The sequence below is a fragment of the Nicotiana tabacum genome, chromosome 3 (genome assembly GCF_000715075.1).
Source record: "Nicotiana tabacum cultivar K326 chromosome 3, ASM71507v2, whole genome shotgun sequence".
In the NCBI taxonomy this organism is placed as follows: Eukaryota; Viridiplantae; Streptophyta; class Magnoliopsida; order Solanales; family Solanaceae; genus Nicotiana; species Nicotiana tabacum.
Window position 1 is genome coordinate 140900143 of NC_134082.1, and position 27270 is coordinate 140927412.

A 27270-nucleotide genomic window follows, 5' to 3' on the forward strand; every position below is an offset into this window, starting at 1 on the left:
TATTATATTGTTAGTAAGAACAAGCTTGACAACTACATACACTCATTTGAGCTTCACATTGACCTTTAACAAAAGCTGCACGGTCATGATATTTGTTACACTGAACCTGACAATCATCGTCACTTGTACAGGATCCCCAATCTTCGTGAACAAAAAGCCAACATTGCCCAGCTGTCAACTCTGCATGAGTTCAAATATTTAAATTAAGAGTTGATGATTCATTAACATAAATGATTAAAATCAAACAAAATGAAGATTCTTTTGTTTACTTCATATTTTTCAATTTATTCACAAATGTATTTCGCTTGATGAATTCAAGAAGTTACAAGAAAACCACTAACACCTCTAAATACTTTTTTTTAAATAGTTTTAAACAATCCATTGGATACTGAATTTTAATGAATAATCATAATCATTAAAAATGTTTGGCATCATAAGTTTAATTAAAGAACATGATGACAAGTATTGTCATTAATTTGGTAGAAATTAAAAATATTTACAGGCATAATTAATTTTTTTCATTGATTAGAAAAATAAATGAGTTTTGATATTATAAATTTAGTACTAACTTTTGCTAATTCAATTAAAAGAAAATACCCACCTAGTGATGCAAAGGCGAAGACCATGAAAGTCATAAGGACAAAGATTTGTGATGTTGTCATTTTTGCTTCACTCAAATGCATTAAAGTCACTATGTGAATAAGGGGGATTAAAGAAGTAGTATGTTTCTCAATATTTTTATAGCAACTGTTTCATGCGTTTTTCCCATGAACCCGTTACTTGCAAAATTAAATTCTAAGCATTAATTTTTTCTAATTAATCTTCAGTTTTTATTTTACTTAATGTCACTCGAACAATAAAGAACTATGATGATAATAAAGGAATTTTCACAAAACACTATGGTTTAGAGTTTAATTACCATTCGTAACTATAGTTTGCCTAATTTATATTTAGCGCAACAAATATAACATGTATTTCACAATGCGTACAACCAAGGCGAAATATAGAAATACAAAAAAAAAATTAAGAAACAAAATGCTCACGATGAGAGTCAATCTCAACACCGCCCTCTTACTAAATGGGTGTTCTAACCAACTGAGTTACGAGAGCTTATGTTGTTAGCGTTCAGTTCAAAATAATTGATCTCTTGTTTCAGTACTACAAGTAAATTGTTATAACATTCAAATATTGCTATGCATAGCAATTTTTTTAAAAGTATATCTATTAATGATAAATACAATATATAAGTTAGCTAAACCATATAATTTTTCCATATAAAGCATGTGAAAGCAATACTATTTTTCCTCCGAGAGTTCCGGTGTTGTGCCTTTGCAATATTTCCTTTCATTCAAAAGAGTTATTTTATTCCATTTGGAAAGAAAACAAGGTTAAAAATATTTAACAACAACTTTTTTTTAATGCTATGATGTATTGTGCTGTTTGATAGTTTTGCAAGCAAAAAGTTTACCTTTTTATCAAAATTTTGAATATATTTTGAATATATATATAATTGTCACGACCCGGATTTTCCACCCTCGGGAGTCGTGATGACGCCTACTAATGTGAGCTAGGCAAGCCAATTATTGCACAATTTACCTTTTTACCAATTTTATATTCATTAACAATTTCAAAATAATAACATTTACAAAGCGGAATTCAACACAAGCGAAAAAAAGAAACAATAAGTTATCTGAACAGGAATATCTAATACAACTGTTTGAGTCTCGACTACCCAGAACTGGTGTCACAGTTTCACAGACGGTCTAAAAATACTACAATTAAAGGTCTGAAAGAAATAAATACAACACCGTCTCTTGAAATGCATGTAAGAAACAAGAATAGTAGATATAAGGAGACGCCAAGGCCTGTGGACGTCTGCAGGACTACCTCGGGTCGCCTGATGAGCAAGAATCAACAATCCCACTGCGGTCCGAAGTCTACAATACTGGGGTCTGCACAAAAGAGGGCAGAGTGTAGTATCAGCACAACCGACCCCATGTGCTGGTAAGTGCCTAGCCTAACCTCGGCGAAGTAATGACGAGGTTAGGACCAGACTACCAAATAAACCTGTGCAATTTAACTATTTACAGCAGAAAAGAAGTACAGAAAGCAACGGTCATATACAATCAAGTATGGGAGGGGGAAAACATGTTGCGGGGAAACATCGAGTAGTAACGAAAGAGCAACAAATAAATATGAGGATCACAACAGTTCATTTGAAAATAGGAAGGGGAAATCATGTTGCGGGGTACAACAAGTATCAACAGGAAGCCAGGAATTTAGTGTAGAGAAGTCGTAACTCAGCTATCAATAACAATTAGGAAATCAAAGACAAGTGCACGGCATCACCCATCGTACTTTTACTCTCTCTCACCAAAACAATACACGGCATCACCCTTCATACTTTAACACTCTCTCACCAAACAATACACAGCATCACCCTTCGTGCTTTACGCTCTTCCTCACCCAAACAACAATCACAAGGCAAATAGGGTAAGGAAATCTATAACATCGAAATAAAATCAAATAACAACAGAAAATCAGTAAATAAATGTAAAGGACATCATAACTCAATTATCAGCAAGAATCAGGAAAATCAAAGACAAGTGCACGGCATCACCTTTCATGCTTTTACTCTCGTCCTCACCATAAGAATCAATATAAATTGCACGGAATGGTACATCGTGCGGCACAACATCACCCTTCATGCTTTACACTCTTTCCTCAGAAAACAAACAATGCACGACATCACCCTTCGTGCTTTAACTCTCTTCCTCACCCAAACAACAATCACAAACAATAGGGCAAGGAAATAAAGGAAATTTGCAATAAGAATCCCGGCAAGGGAGCAACAAGTTAACAATTAAATCCTGGCAAGGGAACAACATCAATAACATCCACATCCCGGCAAGGGAGATAACAAATAAATCAACGATAGCCTGGCAAGGGTGACAACATAATGATATTTCCTCTTTCTCACTTTTACTTCACAATTTACTTCACAACTCGAGCCAATGCTCTAGAGGTTCAATTATCACTTATACCGTCACAACTCATTTCACAACTCGAGCCAATGCTCTAAAAGTTCAACTATCACTTATACTTTCACAATTCATTATGCAACTTGAGCCAACGCTCCTCAATGTTCATAGGTCACAATTCTTTCCACAAACCTTATACAACAATTATAAATCTTCACCAAGGCATGAATAATGCAACGAAATCATGAAAATCACAATATAAGACTCACGATCATGCTTGACACCAACGTATAAATACTCGTCACCATGCTTATACGTCGTACTCAACAATTACCACATAGAAAATAGGACTCAACTCCTAATCCCTCAAGCTAAGGTTAGACCAAACACTTACCTCAATGTCACGAACATAACACAAAGTTCAATTATAGCTTTACCCCTTGATTCCACCTCCAATTCGCTTGTATCTAGTCACAAATTACCTAATTACATCAATAAACGCTACATGAATCAACCCCGATGCATAAAAATGCGTTTTTCAAAGTTTTACCTAAAAAGTCAAAAAATTCCCCCGGGCCCACATGGTCAAAACCCTAGGTTCAAACCAAAACCCGATTACCCATTCACTCATGAGCCCGAATATATAATTGTTTTTTAAATCCGACCCCAAAACGAGGTCTAAATCATGAATAATCAAAAGGCCCTAACTCTACCCAAATCCCTAATTTTCTACCCTTATTCACATGCTTTAGGCCTAGAAATCTAGTGGGTGTTGATGGAAAATGAGTCTAAGATTACATACCTATGAATTTGTGGTGAAATCCTCTTTCAAAAATCGCCCAATTTGGAGTTAAGTGAAAAAGTTATGAAACTTTGAATAAATCCCGAAATGGCTACTGTTTTAAGTGCTGGGCGACAATGTTCAGCGCGTTCACGAGAACGTTGCCGCGATCCCGAAGGGCTGCTAGTAATGGACTTACGCGATTGCGAGTTCTTTCACGCGTTCGCGAAGGGTTGACCCCTCTGACCTTCACGTTCGCGGAAAAGCTTACGCGTTCGCTTAGAAGAACGACCAAAATCCCAGCCCCCTCCAATTAACGATACGCGTTCACGTCACACAGGTCACTTTCGGGATGAGAAAATCCCCCAAAGCTTCGTGTTCGCGACTGCGGCTCCGCGTTCGCGATAGACAAATCACCCCTGTCCCCATTTACCTTACGCGATCGCGAGAGTGACTACGTGATCGCGATGAACAACAGGACTGAGCACCTGTAGCAGAAATTCTGCAACTTTTTCTTAAGTTTAAACTTCCTGAATCACATCCGAAACACACCTGAGCCCTCAGGGCTCCTAACCAAACATACGTACTAACTCAACAATATCATACGAACTTATCCGTGCGATCAAATCGCCAAAATAAAAACGAATCAAACCTCAAAATCAAAGAGTTTTTCTCAAACTTCATCAAGTATCAAATTTAGCAATTTAGATCCGAATCACGTCAAATGATATCCGTTTTTAACCAAATTTTATAGGAATGTCTTAAATAATATATACGACATGTACCGGGCGCCGAAAATAAAATGCAGGCCCGATACCATCACATTCTAATCAGATTTCATTTCATGTTTCCTTAAGCAATTTCAGAAAATAATTTTCTTCAAAAATTCATTCTCGGGCTTGGGACCTCGGAATTCGATTTCGGGCATACGCTCAAGTCCCATATTTTCCTACGAACCCTTTGGAACCGTCAAATTACGGGTCAGAGTCCGTTTACCCAAAATGTTGACCGAAGTCAAATTTACTCATTTTTATAACAAATATTTTTATCATTTTTCACAGATGTTCATATTTAAGCTTTTCGGATACCCGCCAGGATTGCGCATGCAAATCGAGGCGACTCTAAATGAGGTTTTCAAGGCCTCGGAGACACAAAATTCAATTAAAAGCAAGTAAAGAGGTCATCACAATAATTAAATTTATTTTTTATTTAATTTAATATATAAAATATAGAGTAAGAATATATATTAAATATTTTAATCCGTAAAACATATAGCTACAAAAATAATAATATTGGGTATCTAGTATATTTTTTTATTGTTTACATGATGATTTGAATAATCAAAAACTACGCGATCCAATATAAATTAAAAATATATTTTATAAATTACTATATATCGAGAAGCCACCATGAAATAATAAAAATCACTTACATATGATAATATTTCTAAGGAATTTCATCTTAATTAAATTATGTAAAGCTTTCATAACAGTAGAAGACTTGTCTTGATCATCCTTTTATTTTTTCACTTTTTCTGTTTCTCATTTTTTCAAATTTTCATATTAAAATAATATATCAAACATAAAGAATGAGTTTAATTTTGAAAATAAAATTTACCAATTACATGAAATTTTTTTCAAGCGATGCAATGGGGAAAACACATTCCGATCAAAGTAGAACAACGATTTGAAATCCGGGGTTTCATATCTTCATGACAGCATTTACAATCATTACATACCTCTATCTGGTCCAAACTCTAGCCCGCGATGCTTTTTCCTCTCGAATCGGCTCTAGATGCTCCAAATATATTCAAAAATAGATTTATACCATCAAAATATGCTAAGGGAACAAAGCCCACTCGAGAATAATCAATTTACATCAAAAAACTCGAAATTGGCCAAACCCGACCCCCGAGCCTACGTCTCTGATTCCGATAAAAATCACAAAACTAGAATCCATAAACTGTCACGAGTTCATACATATCAAATACATCAAAATTTGACCACAAATGACCCATCAAATTCCTAGATTCAAGTCTCCGATTTCCAAGCCCTAACTTCTAATTTTAGGCTTTAGATTCCATAATTGCCATGTTTAATTAGGTAGAAATCACATTAGGATTGAGTATTAAGTCCATAAATCTTACCTCTAAGTGTTTCCCCTTGATTCGCTCTTCAATCTCCTTTAAAAAGCTCCAAAATCACTTAACAATTGTGAAACGTAGAACCAAAATCGCGGAGATGTTCTTTTAAACATTGTGCCCAGCTATTCACGTGTCATGACCCAAAATCCACCAAGGGTCGTGATGGCGCCCAACATCGTTGTCAGGCAAGCCAACGCGGAAGTATCAGTAAATTCTTATTTTATTTACCCAAAGCGGTTACAACATTTCTTAATTTGCAATTGAAAACAGGTGATGATAAGCAATATGTAATAATAATTATACAACCCAAAAGAACTGTCTACTAATGTGTGTGCCAAGACCTGGTATCACAAGTAGTGGGCAACTAGTAGAATGTACAAAAGAATAATACTATCCTGCTGTCCGAGATAGAATAGACAACAAAAGTAAAGGAAGACCCCATCAAGCTGTTGAACGGCACAGGAAGAGAGCAGCTCACCGTGGAAGTCTCGAAATCCGCACAGGAATGTGCACCAGACTGATAGCCAGATACACTTGTCTCAGATCCTATACAATTAAGTACAAAAGTGTAGTATGAGTACATAAACAATATGTACCCAGTAAGTATGCCGTCTAATTTCGAAGAAGTAGAGCCTAGAGGTTGATTTGATACTTACTATGGTCAATTAATATGAGAAAGAATCTGTTATAAGCATGGATAGCACAATTTATTAGCATTGTATGGCAAGGAATAACAATTCTTCTTCCAAATTATATCATGGGTATCCATTTACGTTTCAAGGCATATATAAAGTTCAGTCCACAGAGAAATACTAAGTAAAGCATGCACAAGCAACACCGAGGGACGTACGGCCCGATCCAACATAAAAGTAAATTGTGCACTGCCGAGGGTCGGACGGCTCGAACGCTAGATGCATCTATTACCCCACTCGTGAATCACACGTGCGATGCGGTCAAATATAAATAACTCATTAAGAGGCAAACAATAATGTATATCTGAGGAGTAGTTGTTCACAGGAATATTCAAATCCTCTTTTAAAAGACCAAGCAAGATATGGTTACTCTACTAGTCTTATTTACCTTAATCAACATGATTTATATGAATCCAAATTTATAATTAAGTTACATGAATACCATGTAGATCATGCTTTTGGGTCCTAAACTACCCGGACTTAATATAATAGTAGCTACACACGGACTCTCGTCACATAGTGCGTACGTAGCCCCCACATATAATAGCAATTAATTCAATTATTATACTTATGGGTACAATTCTCTCTTACAAGGTTAGAAAAGAGACTCACCTCGCTCCAAAGTGTACTTCCAATACCAAGAACGACTCCAAGCCCTTAATTCGGAGTTGAACGGTCCCAAACTAATTAAATGAGGTACGAACTAGTCAATATAGACTCATAAGATTGAATTCTAGCTTTTAAGCAATTTTCCAACCTTTAACACAAGTTTCCTAAAATCTGACCCCGGGCCCATGTGCCCGGATTCCGAAATTTTTCAAAGGAAGTTGTTCTCTATAACCTAAGGATCAATAATATATGATTTCTAATATCTAAGTTTTATTAAAACCCTAAGTGTAGCTCTAACCCCATGATTTTATCTTAACCCTAGTGTTTAATCTACCTAAAACACAAGTGTAAAACTAAGAATGGGTGGGGTAAGCTTACCTCAAGATGCCAAGTAGAATACCGCTTCCAAAAGTTCCCAAAATCGCCAATGGAGGAGTAAAAAGTGTCGAAAATGACTTAGAACCCGTATTAAATGAACCTCACTGCTTCAGAGATTCCTGCATCTGCGGTCAGGGGACCGCATCTGCGAGAAGGGACCACATCTACAAAAAGGGGCTAAAAGGGCTGGGACCGCTTCTACGGTCTTGAGGGCGCTTCTGTGGTTCGAGAGTTGCTTCTGCGGTTTGGTCTGGCCTTCCCTGGGCCGCATCTACGATAGATGGACCGCATCTGTAGTCTCGCATCTGCGGTCCAACAACCGCAGATGTGGTTGTGACAGAAACAATAGCTTCAGCACTTCTCAAAAAGTTTAACTTCACTCGAGCCTCGCCCGATTGACGCTCGGGGCTCCCGGGCCCCGCCCGAAAATACCGTCAAGTCTGAAATCACGAAACGGACCTACTCGATGCTTCGGAACGCCCGAAACAATGCTAAATCTAAGAATCACTCGTAAAACCAATTGAATCAAACATATGAACTTCAAGTTCTTAATTTTTCTCTAACGGGCCAAAACGCCCTTAAACTACTTGGATTGACACAAAATTTACAGGCGGGCGTTAAATGATATATCGGACCTGTACTGGGCTTCATCACCAACATACGAGCCCGATACCTATGGAATAATTCATTAATTAGTTTCTTTAAATATTTAAAACTTCAGATTAACAATTTCTAATAAAAATTCATTACTCGGGATAAGGACCTCGTAATTCAATTCCGAGCATACGCCCAGGTCCCATATTTACCTACGGACCCTCCGGGATTGTCAAATCACGAAGCTGGGTCCGTTTGCTCAAAATATTAACCAAAGTCAAACTTAGTCTTTTAAGAAAATCCTAAGGAATCAAATGGGCATAATTTACTCCAACTCTTCCAAATCCTGAACCCACCATCCCCTCAAGTCGTAAATTAGTTAAAGCAAGCACGAGAAGTTTTATTCAAGGGAACAGGGTTCTAAAAGGCAAAACGACCAGTCGGGTCGTTACACTCTCCACCTCTTAAACAAACGTTCGTCCTTGAACAGACATAGAAAAGTACCTGAGCTGCTGAATAAATATGGATATCTGCACTGCATGTCCTCCTCGGACTCCCAGGTCGCTTTCTCGACTGCTTGGCCCCTCCACTGGACTCTTACCACAAAAATCCTATTGGACCTCAACTGGCGATCCTGTCTATCAGTAATGACAATTGGCTCCTCCTCATAACCCAAACTCTCGTCCAGCTGAATAGTACTGAATTCTAACACATGGGACAGGTCGGCGTGATACTTCCGAAGCATCGATACATAAAATATCGGATGAACTCCCGATAAGCTGGGGGGTAATGCAAGCTTGTAAGCAACCTCCCCAAATCGCCTCAACACCTCAAATGGGCCAATAAACCTTGGGCTCATCTTGCCTTTCTTCCCGAATCTTATAATGCCCTTCATTGGCGAGACTTTCAAGAGGACCTTCTCGCCAACCATGAATGAAACATCACGCGCCTTCTGATCTGCATAGCTCTTCTGTCTGGACTGAACTGTACGAAGCCTTTCCTGAATCACTAATACCTTGTCCAAGGCATCCTGTACCAAATCTGTACTGTATAACTTAGCCTCACCAGGCTCAAACCACCCGATAGGAGAACGACAATGTCGATCATATAATGCCTCATATAGAGCCATCTTTATGATGGATTGATAGCTGTTGTTGTACGCAAACTCTGCCAAGGGCAAGAACTGATCCCACTGTCCTCCAAAGTTAATCACACATGATCTAAGCATGTCCTCCAAAATTAGAACTATCCGCTCCGACTGCTCGTCGGTCTATGGATGAAATGTCGTGCTAAGCTCCATGCGGGTCCCCAGCTCACCCTGAACAGCTCTCCAGAAATGTGAAGTGAACTGAGGGCCTCTATCTGATATGATGGAAATAGGCACACCGTGCAACCGGACTATATCCCGAATGTAAATCTGAGCTTGTCTCTCCGAAGTATAAGTAGTCACCACCGGTATGAAGTGTGCCGACTTGGTCAATCTATCGACAATGACTCACACTGAATCAAACTTCCGCAAAGTCCGCAGCAACCCAACTACGAAATCCATGGTAATGCGCTCCCACTTCCACTCTGCTATAGGCATCTGCTGAAGTAGGCCACCCGGCCTCTGGTGTTCATACTTGACCTGCTGGCAATTCAGACACATAGCCACATACTCCACTATGTCATTGTTCATCCTCCGCCACCAATAATGCTATCTCAAGTCACAATACATCTTCGTAGCTCCCGGATGGATGGAATACCGCGAACTGTGTGCCTCTTCTAGAATCCTCTCCCTTATACCATCGACATTAGGAAAACATAGACGACCTTGGAGTCGCAAAACACCATCCTCGCTAATAGAAACCTCTTTGGCACCTCCCTGAAGCACTGTCTTTCTGAGAACCGCAAAATAATGAAGACTGAGAAACCACACATGCAAGAGCTCGATTGGGCTATGAAATATTCAACCTCACAAGTCTGTTAGCCAAGGACAGAATGTCCCAGGCTAGTGTCCTCTCCTCCGCTGGAATGAATGCCAAGCTTCCCATACTCTCTGCCTTCCTACTTAAGGCATTCGTGACCACATTAGCCTTGCCCGGATGGAAAAGAATTGTGATATAATAATCCCTTAGTAACTCAAGCCACCTGCACTGCCTCAAATTAAGATCCCTCTGTTTGAACAAATATTGTAAGCTGCGATGATCTGTATAAACCTCACATAACACCCCATACAGATAATGCCTCCATATCTTAAGAGCATGAACAATCACGGCCAAATCTAGATCGTGCATGTGATAATTCTTCTCATGAACCTTAAGTTGGCGCGAGACATATGCAATAACTCGCCCCTCCTACATCAATACACACCCCAATCCAATGCGCGAAACATTGCAATATACCATATACATCCCTAAATCGGAAGGCTACACAAGGGCTGGTGTTATAGTCAAGCCTATCTTGAGCTTCTGAAAGTTCGCCTCACAATCATCGGACCATTGGAAAGGAGCACCCTTCTGGGTCAATCTAGTTAGAGGTGATGCAATAACTGAAAAGCCCTGCACGAATCGTTTGTAGTAACCTGCTAACCCCAGGAATCTCCTAATCTCAGTCACCAAAGTAGGACGTGGCCAACTCTGAACTGCCTCAATATTCTTGGGGTCCACCTTAATACCCTCTCCTAACATAATATGCCCCAAGAATGCCATTGACACTAGCCAGAACTCACACTTGGAGAACTTAGCATATAGCTTCTACTTTCGCAAGGTCTGAAGCACTACCATCAAATGTTGCTCGTGCTCCCTAGGCTACGGGAGTATATCAAGATGTCGTCAATGAAGACAACGACAAATGAATCAATGTAAGGCCTGAATACCCTGTTCATCAAGTCTATGAATGTTGTTGGGGCATTAGTCAAGCCAAAGGACATCACTAGGAACTCATAGTGGCCATATCTAGTCCAGAATGCAGTCTTCAGAACATCCGAGTCCCGAATATTCAGCTGATGATAACCGGACCTCAAGTCAATCTTGGAGAACACCCTAGCACCCTGCAACTGGTCGAACAAATTGCTGATACAAGGCAATGGATACTTGTTCTTGATGGTGACTTTGTTCAACTAGCAGTAATCCATGCACATCTGCATAGTTCCATCCTTCTTCTTCACAAATAGCATTGGTGCACCCTAAGGTGACACACTTGGTCTAACAAACCCCTTTGCTAACAACTCCTCAAGCTACTCCTTCAACTCTTTCGGAGCCATACGGTACGGTGGGATAGATACAAGCTGGGTGCCTGGAGCCAAATCAATGCAGAAATCAATATCACGATCTGGTGGCATGACAGGTAGATCAAAAGGAAACACATCGGCAAACTCTCGAACTACTGGATTTGAATCAATCTTCGGAGACTCTGCAGTGGTGTCTCAAACATAATCCAAATAATCCAAACACCCCTTCTCGACCATTTGCCGAGCCTTCAGGAAAGAAATAACCCGACTAGATGTATGAACTGTGGAACCCTTCCGGTCCAACCTCGGCAACCCTGGCATCGCTAAAGTAACAATTTTGGCATAGCAATCCAGGACGGCGTGATACAGAGAGAACCAATCCATGCCTAGGATGATCTCAAAATCGATTATATCAAGTAACATGAGATCTGCTCTAGTTTCAAAAACACAAAGTGTAACCACACAAGACCGGTAGATCCGATCCACAACAGAGATGATACATATGAATAAGTAGACCTGTATCAAATAATACTGAAGCATCTCTAATGCCGACAAAAATAATACCTGTGATGACGGCATCTAAGGCCAATGCATCTGGCCTAGCCGGAAGGGCATAGAATTTGGCTGGAGTGCCGGCTGGCTGGCCTCCACCAGACTGAGCAGTGGCTGGCTGACCTCTCCCTTCCTGGCCTCTACCTTTAGGATGGCCCTTACCCATCTACCCTCCACCCCTAGGTGTCGGGGAAGCCAGTGCTAAAATCATATGCTGCTGACTCTACTGCACTACCTTGCCCCAAAGTCTGGGGTAGGTCCTCTTCATGTGACCCGGATCTCCACACTCGTAACACGCTCTCGGTACCATTTCCTGCTACCTTGAAGTCTTAGCCTGCTGACCCGAATACCCACTGGAGGAACCCTGGATGGCTGGTAGGAGATATGAACTCTCTGGCACGACACTGAAGTGAGCACTGGAAGAATAATGATGACCAGAATACCCACCAGAGGAACCCTGAATAACTGGTGGTCGATATGAACTCTCTGGCATCGCACTGAAATAAGGCCTCACTAGAGCACCTCGGGGAGGGGTGGTAGTGCTGAATATGGGGGTTTGCTGGGCTGACCCCTCCCAAAGTGACCTCTACTCCTAACTGGGGTGCCTCAGAACTCTCCCGAAAACCAGGCCCTCTTGTCCTGCTGAATCTGCTCTCTACCCCTCTTGCAATACCCCTCATTCATGCGAGCAATCTCTACCACTAGTTGATACTCAGTACCCATCTCCACCTCTCGAGCCATGCCATCTCGAATATTGGGGTGCAACCCCCCAATAAATCTCTGCACTCTCTCTGCATCTATAGGAATTATCGTGAGTGCATGGCGAGACAACTCAGAAAACCTCGCCTCATAATCGGTCACAGACATCTGACCCTGCTTCAGATGCTCAAACTGATACCGTAACTCTTCCCTATCAGAGGGTGGAATGTACCTATCCAAGAACAACTATGCGAACTGACCCTAAGTGATGGGAGGAGAACTTATTGGCATGCCTAGAACATAGGACTGCCACCATCTACGGGCCCTGCCCTCAAGCAAAAAAGTAGTGAAGTCAATTTCGTGCGACTCCAATATCCTCATATTGTGCAGTCTATCCCTGCACCTATCTATGAAGTCCTGGGCATCCTCATGACGCTCGCCCCCGAAGACCGGAGGGTGAAGCCTAGTCCATCTATCCAATAACTTCTGTGGATCACCATCCGCAGCTGGTCTGGGCTGGGGTGCCACTGCAGCAACTAGCGGAGCCCTATCTGCGGGTAGTGCAGCCAGAGTCTGATACACTGCAACTGCATGTCCGGGAGCCTAAGCAATAGGGGTCTGTGCTCCCCCTCCTGCCTGTGATGTAGCTGGATCTGCTAGAAATAAACCAGCATGAGTCATAGAATCCAAGAACCGCAGTATATGACCCATGACCTCCCGGAATCCCGGTGCTGTCATAATGTCCGCTAGGGTGGGATCTGTTGCGGGAACCTCACCCTGCTTCTCGATGATAGGATCTCCCGCGGGATCTGCTGGTGGTACTACTAGGATCACTATAGGATGCCCTGGTCCCCTACCTCGGGCCGGTGCCCTCCCCCGGCCTCTGCCTCGGCCTCTAGCAACGAGGGAAACAGCTCTGCCCGGGTCTGAAACATCAGTCGTGCGTGTCCTTACCATCTGTGAGAGAATAGAAGAGGGAAATTTAACACAACCACCACTGCACTATAGGAAATGAATAAAGAGCAGTTTTTCTAACACCCTATAGCCTCTCGAAGATAAATACAGACGTCTCTGTACTGATCCGCAAGACTCTATTAGGTTTGCCCATGTTGTGAGACCTATGTGAACCTAGTGCTCTGATACCATGTTGTCACGACCCAAAATCTACCAAGGGTCGTGATGGCGCCCAACACCGTTGTCAGGCAAGCCAATGCAGAAGTATTAGTAAATTCATATTTTACTTACCCGAAACGGTTACAGCATTTCTTAATGTGCAATTCAAAATAGGTGATGATAAGCAATATGTAATAACAATTATACAACCCAAAAGAACTATCTACTAATGTGTGTGCCAAGACCTGGTATCACGAGTAGTGGGCAACTAGTAGAATGTACAAAAGAATAATTCTATCCTACTGTCCGGGATAGAATATATATCAAGAGTAAAGAAAGACCTTATCAAGCTGCTGAACGGCACAGAAAGGGAGCAGCTCACCTTGGAAGTCTCGAAATTCGCTCAGGGATGCGCGCCAGACTGATAACAAGATACACTTATCTCAGATCCTGTACAATTAAGTACATAAGTGTAGTATGAGTACATAAACAATATGTACCCAGTAAGTATCCCGTCTAATTTCGAAGAAGTAGAGCTGATAGGTTAACTTGATACTTACTATGGTCAATTAATATGAGAAAGAATCTGTTATAAGCATGGATAGCACAATTTATTAGCATTGTATGGCGAGGAATAACAATTCTTCTTCCAAATTATATCATGGGTATCCATTTACGTTTCAAGGCATATATAAAGTTCAGTCCATAGAGAAATACTAAGTAAAGCATGCGCAAGCAACACTGAGGACGTACGGCCCGATCTAACATAAAAGTAAATTGTGCACTACCGAGGGTCGAACGGCTCGAACCCTAGATGCATCTATTACCCGGCTCGTGAATCACACGTGCAATGCGGTCAAATATAAATAACTCATAACAAGCAGACAATAATATATATCTGAGGAGTAGTTGTTCACAGGAATATTCAAATCCTCTTTTAAAAGACCAAGCAAGATAAGGTTCCTCTACTAGTCTTATTTACCTTAATCAATATGATTTAGATGAATCCAAATTTATCATCAAGTTACAAGAATACCACGCAGAGCATGCTTTTGGGTCCAACACTACCCGGACTTAACATAATAGTAGCTACACATAGACTCTCGTCACCTAGTTCATACGTAGCCCCCACATATAATAGCAATTAATTCAATTATTACACCTATGGGGACAATTCCCTCTTACAAGGTTAGTAAGGAGACTCACCTCGCTCCAAAGTGCACTTCCAATACCAAGAACGAGTCCAAGCCCTCAATTCGGAGTCGATCGATCTTTAACTAGTTAAATGAGGTAGGAACTAGTCAATATAGACTCACAATATTGAATTCTAGCTATTTAAGCAATTTCCCAACCTTTAACACAAGTTTCCTAAAATTTGAGCCTAGGCTTACGTGCCGGGATTCCGATTTACTTTAAACCTAGTGTTTAATCCTAGGTCTCGCTCTAACCCCATATTTTACTTTAACCCTAGTGTTTAATCTACCTAAAACACAAGTGTTAAACTAAGAATAGGTGGCGTAAGCTTACCACAAGATGCCAAGTAGAAGCCCTCTTGCAAAAGCTCCCAAAATCGCCAATGGAGGAGTGAAAAGTGTCGAAAATGACTTAGAACATGCATTAAATAAATCTCCCTGCTTCAGCGATTCCCGCATCTGCGGTCAGGGGACCACATCTGCAGTCCCGCACATACGAAAAGGTGCTAAAAGGGCTAGGACTGCTTCTGCGGTCTTGAGGCCGCTTTTGCGGTTCGAGAGCTGCTTCTACGGTTTGGCCTGGCCTTCCTAGGGCCTCATCTGCGGTCTCGCACCTACGGTCTACTAACCGCAGGTGCGGTTATGACGGAAGCAGCAGCTTCAACACTTCTCAAAAATTTCAACTTAACTCGAGCCTCGCCCGATTGATGCTCGGGGCTCCCGGGCCCTGCCCAAACATATCGTCAAGACTGAAATCAAGAAACAGACCTACTCGAACCGTCGGAACGCCCGAAACAACGCTAAATCTAAGAATCACCCCCTAAAACCAATTGAATCAACTTATGAACTTCAAGTTCTTAATTTTTCTCTAATGGGACAAAACTCCCTTAAACTACTCGGATTGACACCAAATTTTACAGGCGAGCCTTAAATGATATATTGGACCTGTACCGAGCTTTAGAACCAACATACGATCCTGATACCCATGAAATCAATCATTAATTAGTTTCTTTAAATATTTAAAACTTCAGATTAACAATTTCTAATAAAAATTCATTACTCGGGTTAGGGACCTCGAAATTTGATTCCGAGCATACGCCCAGGTCCCATATTTTACTACGGACCCTCTGGGACCGTCAAATCACGAATCAGGGCCCGTTTGCTCAAAATATTGACCAAAGTCAAACTTAGCCATTTAAGAAAATCCTAAGGAATCAAATGGGCATATTTCACTCCAAACTCTTCCAAATCCTGAACCGGCCATCCCCGCAAGTCATAAATTAGTCAATGCAAGCACGGGAAGTTTAATTCAAGGGAACGAGGTTCTAAAATGCAAAATGACAAGTCGGGTCGTTATATCACGATATTTCTTTGCGAACGCGGTCAACGCCTCGCGTTCGCTAAGAACAAACTTATGTTGACCACCTTTTCCTTTATCGCGAATGTGACCCATGCACGCGAACGCGAAGCCTTAGCTTCTCAACTCATCGCGAACGCAGCAACACCCTCGCGAACGGGATGACTGCTAACCTCAGCACTTTGCGTACGCGGGACCACCTTCCCGAACGCGAAGGCAAACTCTACTGCCTCTCATCCCAACCCTTCGCGAATGCGGGACATCCATTGCGAACGTGAAGTCCAAAAGCCTGCCACACCAACAACAGTTTTTTTGCAACTTTTTCCAACATGAAATGATCTGTTCAGCCACCCGAAACTCACCCGAGGCCCTCGGGACCTCAAACAAATATGCCAACATATCCCATAACATCATTACAACTTGTTCCAATATTCGGAACACTTAAAACAACATCAAAATACCAATTTGATATCGGATTCAAGCCTAAGAATTCCAAAAACTTCCAAATTCCGCTTTCGATGAAAAAGTCTATCAAACCTCATCCGAATGACCTAAAATTTTGCACACGCGTTAAAAATGACGCAAAGGACCTACTCCAACTTCCGGAATTCCATTCCAACCCCTATATCAAAATCTTACCTATCAACTGGAAAATGCTAAAATTCCAATTTCGTCAATTCAAGCCTAAATCTACTCCGGACCTCCAAAACACATTCCGATCACGCTCCTACATCCCAAATCACCTATCGAATTTATCCAAACCATTAGAACTCACATCCGAGCCCTTTTTGTATAAGCCAATATCCGGTTGACATTTCCATCTTAAGCTTACTTAAAAGAGTGTAAGTGTCTCAAACCTTACCAAAACCTCTCCGAACCCGAACCAACAAACTAGGTAGCACATAATACAACTGAACAAGACAATAAGAATCATAAATGGGAGAAATAGAGCGGTAACTCATGAAACAATCGGCCGAGTCGTTACATCTAATTAAATTTAGGTCAATAATATAGTTGCCTCATATATGACTTATTGATTGCTCTTCTGGGTGAATCATACGCAGAACGCATTTGAGATGGCAACATACATTTGGTCACTGGTAGGAACTTGGGAACTTAGTTTTCTGATTGTGGTAGAGTTACTGATTAAAAATTAAAACAATTTTGTATTATTGTCAATAGGAAGAAGTAGAGTTGCTTATAAGGAAACGTTGTTCCTAGTTGGGATACTGCTGACAGTTATTAGGAATATTTTACCTTTTGTAGCCACTAGATGTAAGTTCCGAGTACTAATTGTTATTCACAGACCCTCCTTTGGCTGCATATCGTTGTGTGATCAGAGCGAGTAACATCTTCTACCTTGTGTTTATCTTGTTTTACACTCTTTATAGTTTTGATTTTTGGAAGCCTCTACATAACTTCTACAAGTCTAAAGAACATTTATTTAACTTTTCAACTCTTAAAGCAAACTACAAAGTTATATTGAGCTTTGGGTCAGACAATATGACAAAGAGCAAAGCAGAGACTTTCATATGTGGTTTGTGTCTGTTTTACATTTTCACCTAATACTTAGAAAAGGCAAAAGTGGCAATTTTGTTTTGCAGTGATACAAAATTCTCTCCATAGGAGCTAACCCTGATTTCCTTTTCTAGTGCAGTGGGAAATTAAAGGATCATCATGTTTCACAGAAAATCAAACCTTTCACGTGATCCGCTTGTCACTTGGATACCTATCTTTGTCTCACTTACTTGTTAACTTGTTGTTGAATACACTCATTGTGGCATGGCCCGTGTTAACCTGTCGATGCAGGGTTATTTCTCAATTCTTGTGTAGCTTTGTCACATTTTCACTCTATGTTATTGTTGCCTAAGTAACTAAAAACACTATGTAATCTCTTTCTTTTGTCCTTGGCTATATATCCTTCTGCACTATTCCTTGAATCACCGATGATCGAGCAGATGGGTTCCGATACAAGAAGACAATTATTTCAGAGAATATTAGGAAGTCGCTACATGGATGGCGATGCAAGGTGAAAACCAGACTCGAAGGTTCAGTTGTTAATCCAGAAAGATTATTAGCGATCACATCATTGGACTCTGTGGAGTATGAGACAGATCAAATTCATAGCATTACTACCAACAACACAGCGGGATGCTCCCTATTATTCGAAAATACCAGGGTCTCAGGCCAACAAATCGCTTTTGAGTAAAATTGCACGAATGAAATCTCAGAATGTGATGATGAGTTACATGTTCCATTTTCTCCTAGAAATTGACGAGAGGTTTGGTGTAAAATATGATGATGGATCAAACAATGACAATATAATTTCGTGCCTTCTACTACTAAAACCACAACCTTAGACTTAGTCTTCTTGTTTATTTTGCTTTCTATCTATCTTGTTTATCTTGCTTTCTATATATATATATATATACATATAATCAATCTTTGTTACGGAATGCAATGACCTTAAAGTGATTTCTATATGGCAATTGGAAAATGACATCCTATTGGTACTTTATCATGATGAACAAAATAATTGTTTTACATCAATGAGTAATTTTTTAGAAGAATCACTTAGTATTTGCAACAAAGTATATTAGTTTATAATAATTACGTGGTAAATAATGTGAAACTAAAACTAAAAACTACTAAATATATAGGAAAATAACGTTTCTCTTAATTTTCTCTTCTCAATCAATCTAGACTATTATAAAAGCACGAAACTATAATGCATAATTGGTCGACCTTTTTATCATATAAAATAAATTTTACATTGGATAAACTTAATATTTTTAATATTTAGCTATTGTCATAGATCTTGCGACTTGTATTATGTCGGGTTTTGGGATATTGTATACACTTTGAGCTGTAGAGAATTTTCCGTTTATATATGTTGTTGAGTTTTGATATTTTTAAATTACTGTTTCATTTACTTCCGCATATTTGTTAAGCTTACTTAGTCTTATAGATTAGGTGCAATCAGAGGGAAATTGAGATCGTCACAATGCAACATATAATGTTTTATTATTATGAGATGGAGAAATTTAATGGATAAAAATTTAGTGTATGAAAATAAATCTTCCTTGTATTGTAAGGTTTATGAAATACGACAAAAATCATATTTTATTCTATTTATCTCTTTGATTATCACACTATTAAGTTAAGTCTACTTATGATAACATGTGATTTTTATAATAAGCATTTTAAATACAATAACATCGAAAATAAAGTAATAATAAATTGTAATTAACTGGTTAACTTATATACCAACAGTACAATAAATTATTATATTGTTAGTACGAACAAGCTTGACAACTACATACGCTCATTTGAGCTTCACATTGACCTTTAACAGAAGCAGCACGGTCATGATATTTGTTACACTGAACCTGACAATCGTCGTCACTTGTACAGGATCCCCAATCTTCATGAACAAAAAGCCAACATTGCCCAACTGTCAACTCTGCATGAGTTAAAATATTTAAATTAAGAGTTGATGATTCATTAACAAAAACTATTAAAATCAAACAAAATGAAGATTCTTTTGTTTACTTCATATTTTTCAATTTATTCACAAATATAATTCGCTTAATGAATTCAAGAAGTTACATGAAAACCACTAACTCCTCTAAATACTTTGTTTTTAAAAAATAGTTTTAAACAATCCATTGGATAATGAATTTTAGCGAATGATCATAATCATTAAAAATGTTTGACATTATAAGTTTAATTAAAGAACATGCTGAGAAGTATCGTCATTAATTTGGTAGAAATTAAAAATGTTTACAGGCATAATTAATTATTTTTATTGATTAGAAAAATAAATAAGTTTGATATTATAAATTTAGTACTAACTTTTGCTAATTCAATTAAAAGAAAATACCCACCTAGTGATGCAAAGGCGAAGACCATAAAAGTCATAAGGACAAAGATTTGTGATGATGTCATTTTTGCTTCACTCAAATGCATTAAAGTCACTATATGAATAAGGGGGATTAAAGAAGTAGTATGTTTCTGAATATTTTTATAGCAACTGTTTCATGCGTTTTTCCCATGAACCCGTTACTTGCAAAATTAAATTCTAAGCATTAAATTCTTCTAATTAATCTTCAGTTTCTTTTTTATTTGATGTCACTCGAACAATAAAGAACTATGATGATAATAAAGGAATTTTCACAAAACACTATACTTTAGAGTTTCATTACCATACGTAACTATAGTTTGCCTAATTAATATTTAGCGCAACAAATATAACCTGTATTCTGCAATGCGTACAACCAAGGCAAAATACAGAAATACAAAAAAATTAAGAAACAAAATGCTCACGATGAGAGTCAACCTCAACACCTCCCTCTTACTAAACGGGTGTTCTATCCAACTGATTTACGAGAGCTTATGTTGTTAGCGTTCAGTTCAAAATAATTGATCTCTTGTTTCAGTACTACAAGTAATTTTGCTATAACATTCAAATATCGCTATGCATAGGAATTTTTTAAAAGTATAGCTATTAATGATAAATACAATATATAAGTTAGCTAAACCATATAATTTTTTCATATAAAGAATGTGAAACCAATACTATTTTTCCTCCAAGAGTTCCGGTGTTGTGCCTTTGCAATATTTCCTTTCATTCAAAAGAGTTATTTTATTCCATTTGGAAAGAAAACAATGTTAAAAATATTTAACAACAACTTTTTTTAATGGTATGAAGTATTGTGCTGTTTGATAGTTTCGCAAGCAAAAAGTTTACCTTTTTATCAAAATTTTGAATATATATATATAATTAAATTTATTTTTAATTTAGTTTAATATATAAAATATAGAGTAAGAATAATTATTAAATATTTTAATCCGTAAAACATATAGCTACCAAAATAATAATATTGGGTATCTAGTATATTTACCAAATCAATAATATTGGGTATATAGTATATTTATTTATTGTTTACATGATGATTTGAATAATTAAAATTTATCATCCAGTATAAATTAAAAATATATTTTATAAATTTCTATATATCGAGAAGCCACCATGAAATAATAAAAACCACTTACATATGATAATATATCTAAGGAATTTTATCTTAATTATATTACGTAACGCCTTCATAATAGTAGAAGACTTGTCTTGATCATCCTTTTCTTTTTTCACTTTTTCTGTTTCTGATTTTTTCAAATTTTGATATTAAAACGATATATCAAACATAAAGAATGAGTTTAATTTTGAAAATAAAATTTACAAATGACATGCAAATTTTTTCAAGCAATGCAACGGGGAAAACACATTCCGATCAAAGTATCACAACGATGTAAAATTCGGGGTTTCATACTCTCAGGACAGCATTTACAATCATTACTTACCTCTATCTGGTCCAAACTCTAGCCCGCGATTCTTTTGCCTCTCGAATCGGCCTCCGAATACTCCAAATCTAATCAAAAATAGTTTTATACCATCAAAATATACTAAGGGAACAAAGCTCACTCGAGAATAACGAATTTACATCAAAAATCTCGAAATTGGCCAAACCCGACCCCCGACCCCACGCCTCCGATTCCGATAAAAATCACAAAACTATAATCCTTACACTCTCACGAGTTCATACATATCAAATACATCAAAATCCGACCACAAATGACCCATCAAATTCCTAGATTTAGGTCTCCAATTTTCAAGCCCTATCTTCTAATTTTAGGCTTTAGATTCCACAATTCCCATGTTTAATTAGGTAGAAATCACATTAGGATCGAGTATTAAGTCCATAAATCTTACCTCCAAGTGTTTCCCCTTGATTCGCTCTTCAATCTCTTTCAAAAAGCTCCAAAATCTCTCAACAATGGTGAAACATAGTCCCAAAATTGCGGATATGGTATTTTAATCATTCGGCCCAGCTATACACGTATCACGACCCAAAATCCACCAAGGGTCGTGATGGCGCCCAACACTATTGTCAGGCAAGCCAACGCGGAAGTATTAGTAAATTCTTATTTTACTTACCCGAAGCGGTTACAACATTTTGCAATTGAAAGCAGGTGATGATAAGCAATATGTAATAATAATTATACAACCCAAAAGAACTGTCTACTAATGTGTGTGCCAAGACCTGGTGTCACAAGTAGTGGGCAACTAGTAGAATGTACAAAAGACTAATACTATCCTACTGTCCGAGATAGAATAGACAACAAAAGTAATGAAAGACCCCATCAAGCTACTGAACGACACAGGAAGGGAGCAGCTCACCGTGGAACTCTCGAAATCCGCTCAGGGATGCGCACTAGACTGATAGCCAGATATACCTGTCTCAAATCCTGTACAATTAAGTATAGAAGTGTAGTATGAGTACATAAATAATATGTACCCAGTAAGTATCCCGTCTAATCTTGAAGAAGTAGAGATGAGAGGTCGACTTGATACTTACTAGGGTCAATTAATATGAGAAAGAATCTGTAATAAGCATGAATAATACAATTTATTAGCATTGTATGGCAAGGAATAACAATTATTTTTCCAAATAATATCATGGTTATCCATTTACGTTTCAAGGCATATATGAAGTTCAGTCCATAGATAAATACTAAGTAAAGCATGTGCAAGCAACACCGAGGGACGTACGGCCCGACCCAACATAAAAGTAAATTGTGCACTATCGAGGATCAAATGGATCAAACCATAGATGCATCTATTACCCCGCTCGCCAATCACACGTGCGACGCGGTCAAATATAAATAACTCATCAACAAGCAGATAATAATGTATATCTTAGGAGTAGTTGTTCGCAGGAATATTCAAATCCTCTTTTAAAAGACCAAGTAAGGTAAGGTTCCTCTACTAGTCTTATTTACCTTAATCAACATGATTTATATGAATCCAAATTTATCATCAAGTTACAAGAATACCACGTAGATCATGCTTTTGGGTCCTAGACTACCCAGACTTAATATAATAGTAGCTATGCACGGACTCTCGTTACCTAGTGCGTACGTAGCCCCCGCATATAATAGCAATTAATTCAATTATTACACCTATGGGGACAATTCCCTCTTACAAGGTTAGAAAGGAGACACACCTCGCTCCAAAGTGTACTTCCAATACCAAGAACGAGTCCAAGCTCTTAATTCAGATTCGAACAATCCCAAACTAGTTAAATGAGGTAGGAATTAGTCAATATAGACTCACAAGATTGAATTCTAGCTATTTAAGCAATTTCCCAACCTTTATCACAAGGTTCCTAAAATCTGACACCGGGCCCACGTACCCGGATTCCGAAATTTTTCGAAGGAAGTTATTCTCTATAACCTAAAGATCAATAATATATGATTTCTAATTCAGTCCATAACAAATTTCGTGGTAAAATCTAAGTTTTATTAAAACCCTAGGTCTAGCTCTAACCCCATGATTTTATCTTAACCCTAGTATTTAATCTACCTAAAACACAAGTGTCAAACACAAACCCTCTTCCAAAAGCTCCCAAAATCGCCAATGGAGGAGTAAAAAGTGTCGAAAATGACTTAGAACCCGTATTAAATGAACCTCACTGCTTCAGCAATTCCTACATCTGCGGTCAGAGGACCGCATCTGCGGTCCCGCATCTGTAAGAAGGGACCACATCTACAAAAAGGGGCTAAAAGGGCTGGGACCACTTTGCGGTCTTGAGGTCGCTTTTGCGGTTCAAGAGCCGCTTCTGCAGTTTGTCCTGACCTTCCTTGGGCCGCATCTGCGATAGATAGACCGCATCTGCGGTCCACCAACCGCAGGTGCGGTTATGACAGAAGCAACAACTTCAACACTTCTCAAAAATTTCTACTTCACTCGAGCCTCGCCCGATTGACGCTCGGGGCTCCCGGGCACCGCCCGAAAATAACGTCAAGTCTGAAATCACGAAACAAACCTACTCGAACCTTCGGAATGCCTGAAACAACGCTAAATCTAAGAATCACCCCTAAAACCAATTGAATCAAACTTATGAACTTCAAGTTCTTAATTTTCCTCTAACGGGCCAAAACGCCCTTAAACTACTCGGATTGACACCAAATTTTATGGGCGATCCTTAAATGATATATCAGACCTATAGCGGGCTTCAGAACCAACATACGAGCCGGATACCCCTGGAATCAATCATTAATTAGTTTCTTTAAATATTTAAAACTTCAGATTAACAATTTCTAATAAAAATTTATTACTCGGGCTAGAGACCTCAGAATTCGATTCCGAACATATGCCTAGGTCCCATATTTTCCTACAACCCTCCGGGACCGTCAAATCATGAATCAGGATCCGTTTGCTCAAAATATTGACCAAAGTCAAACTTAGCCTTTTAAGAAAATCCTAAGGAATCAAATGGGCATATTTCACTCCAAACTCTTCCAAATCCTGAACCCACCATCTCCGCAAGTCCTAAATTAGTTAAAGCAAGCACGAAAAGTTTTATTCAAGGGAACGAGGTTCTAAAAGGCAAAACGACCTATCGGGTCGTTACACTCTCCACCTCTTAAACAAACGTATGTCCTCGAACGAACATAAAAAAGTACCTGAGCTGCTGAATAAATGTGGATATCTGCTCCGCATGTCCTCCTCGAACTCCCAGGTCGCCTCCTCGACTGGTTGGCCCCTCCACTGGACTCTCACCGCAGAAATCCTCTTGGACCTCAACTGCGATCCTGTCTATCAGTAATTGCAACTAGCTCCGCCTGATAACCCAAACTCTCATCCGACTGAATAGTACTGAAGTCTAACACATGGGACAGGTCGGCATGATACTTTCGAAGCATCGATACATGAAAAGTCAGATGAACTCCCGATAAGCTGGGGGGTAATGCAAGCTCGTGAGCAACCTCCCCAACTCGCCTCAACACCTCAAATGGGCCAATAAATCTTGGGCTCAGCTTGCCTTTCTTCCCAAATCTCATAATGCCCTTCATTGGCGAGACTTTCAAGAGGACCTTCTCGCCAACCATGAATGATACATCACGCGCCTTCTGATCCGCGTAGCTCTTCCATCTGAACTGAGCTATGCGAAACCTTTCCTGAATCAACTTTACCTTGTCTAAGGCATCCCATACGAAATCTGTACCGTATAAATTAGCCTCACCAGGATCAAACCACCCGATAGGAGAACGACAACATTGACCATATAAAGCCTCGTATGGAGCTATCTCTATGATGGACTGATAGATGTTTTTGTATGCAAACTCCGCCAAGGGCAAGAACTGATCCCACTGCCCTCCAAAGTCAATCACATATGCTCTGAGTATGTCCTCAAAAATCTGAAATATCCGCTCCAACTGCCCGTCGGTCCTTGGATGAAATGTCGTGCTAAGCTCCATGCGGGTCCCCAGCTCACGCTGAACAGCTCTCCAAAAATGCGAAGTGAACTGAGGGTCTTTATCTGATATGATAGAAACAGGCACACCGTGCAACCGGACTATCTCTCAAATGTAAATCTGAGCTAGTCTCTCCAAAGTATAAGTAGTCACCACCGGTATAAGTATGCCGACTTGGTCAATCTGTCGACAATGACTCACACTGAATCAAACTTCCGCAAAGTTTGCAGTAACCCAACTACGAAATCCATGGTAATGCTCTCCCACTCCACTTTGGTATAGGCATCTGCTGAAGTAGGACACCCGGCCTCTGGTATTCATACTTGACCTGCTAGCAATTCAGACACCTAGCCACATACTCCACTATGTCCTTCTTCATCCTCCGCCACCCATAATATTGTCTCAAGTCACGATACATCTTTGTAGCTCCCGAATGGATGGTATACCGCAAACTGTGTGCCTCTTCTAGAATCCTCTCCCTCAAACCATCGACATTAGGAACACATAGACGACCCTGGAGTCGCAAAACACCATCCTCACTAATAGAAACCTCCTTGGCACCTTCCTAAAGCACCGTCTTTCTGAGAACCACCAAATGTGGATCATCGAACTGCCGGGCCTTGATCTGCCCCAATAATGAATACTGAGCAACCATACACGTAAGAACTCGGCTTTGCTCTGAAATATCCAATCTCACAAGTCTGTTAACCAAGGAATGAATGTCCTAGGCTAGTGTCCTCTCTTCCGCTGGAATGAATGCCAAGCTACCCATACTCTCTTCCTTCCAGCTTAAGGCATTCGCGACCACATTAGCCTTGCCTGGATGATAAAGAATGGTGATGTCATAATCCTTCAGTAACTCAAGCCACCTACCCTGCCTCAAATTAAGATCCCTATGTTTGAACAAATGTTGTAAGATGCAATGATCTGTATAAATCTCACATGACACCCCATATAGATAATGCCTCTATATCTTATGAGCATGAACAATCGCGGCCAACTCTAGATCGTGCACATGGTAATTCTTTTCATGAACCTTCAGCTGGCGTGAGGCATATGCAATAACTCGCCCCTCCTACATCAATACACACCCCAATCCAACACAAGAAGCATCGCAATATATCGTATACATCCCTGAATCGGAAGGCAATACTAGGAATGGTGTTGTAGTCAAGGCTGCCTTGAGCTTCTGAAAGCTCACCTCACAATCATCGGACCATTGGAAAGGAGCACCCTTATGGGTCAATCTAGTCAGAGGTGATTCAATAGATGAAAAGCCCTACACGAATCGTCTGTAGTAACTTGTTAACCCCAGAAAACTCCTAATCTCGGTCACCGGAGTAGAACGTGGCCAACTCTGAACTGCCTTAATCTTCTTGGGGTCCACCTTAATACCCTCTCCTAACACAATATGACCCAAGAATGCCACTCACTCTAGCCAGAACTCACACTTGGAGAACTTAGCATATAGCTTTTGCTCTCGCAAGGTCTGAAGCACTACCCTCAAATGCTGCTCGTGCTCCCCTAGGCTATGAGAGTATATCAAGATGTCGTCAATGAAGACGACGACAAATGAATCAATATAAGGCCTGAATACCCTGCTCATCAAGTCCATGCATGCTGTTGGGGCATTAGTCAAGCCAAAGGAC

The 27270-nt window shown here is 39.6% G+C and overlaps 1 long non-coding RNA gene across 2 annotated transcripts in view; it reads left to right on the forward strand.

The window, feature by feature from the left end:
• The window catches only part of LOC142179517 (uncharacterized), a 75905-nt gene that overhangs the window by 42426 nt on the left and 6209 nt on the right, over positions 1–27270 (forward strand). The window contains exons 2-3 of one of the 2 annotated variants that reach the window (XR_012707874.1): positions 17368–17403; positions 17961–18005. This is a non-coding gene — a long non-coding RNA (uncharacterized LOC142179517). Of the gene's footprint in view, positions 1–17367; positions 17404–17960; positions 18006–27270 lie in introns of those variants that run through there. The other variant, XR_012707873.1, reaches the window with a different exon arrangement.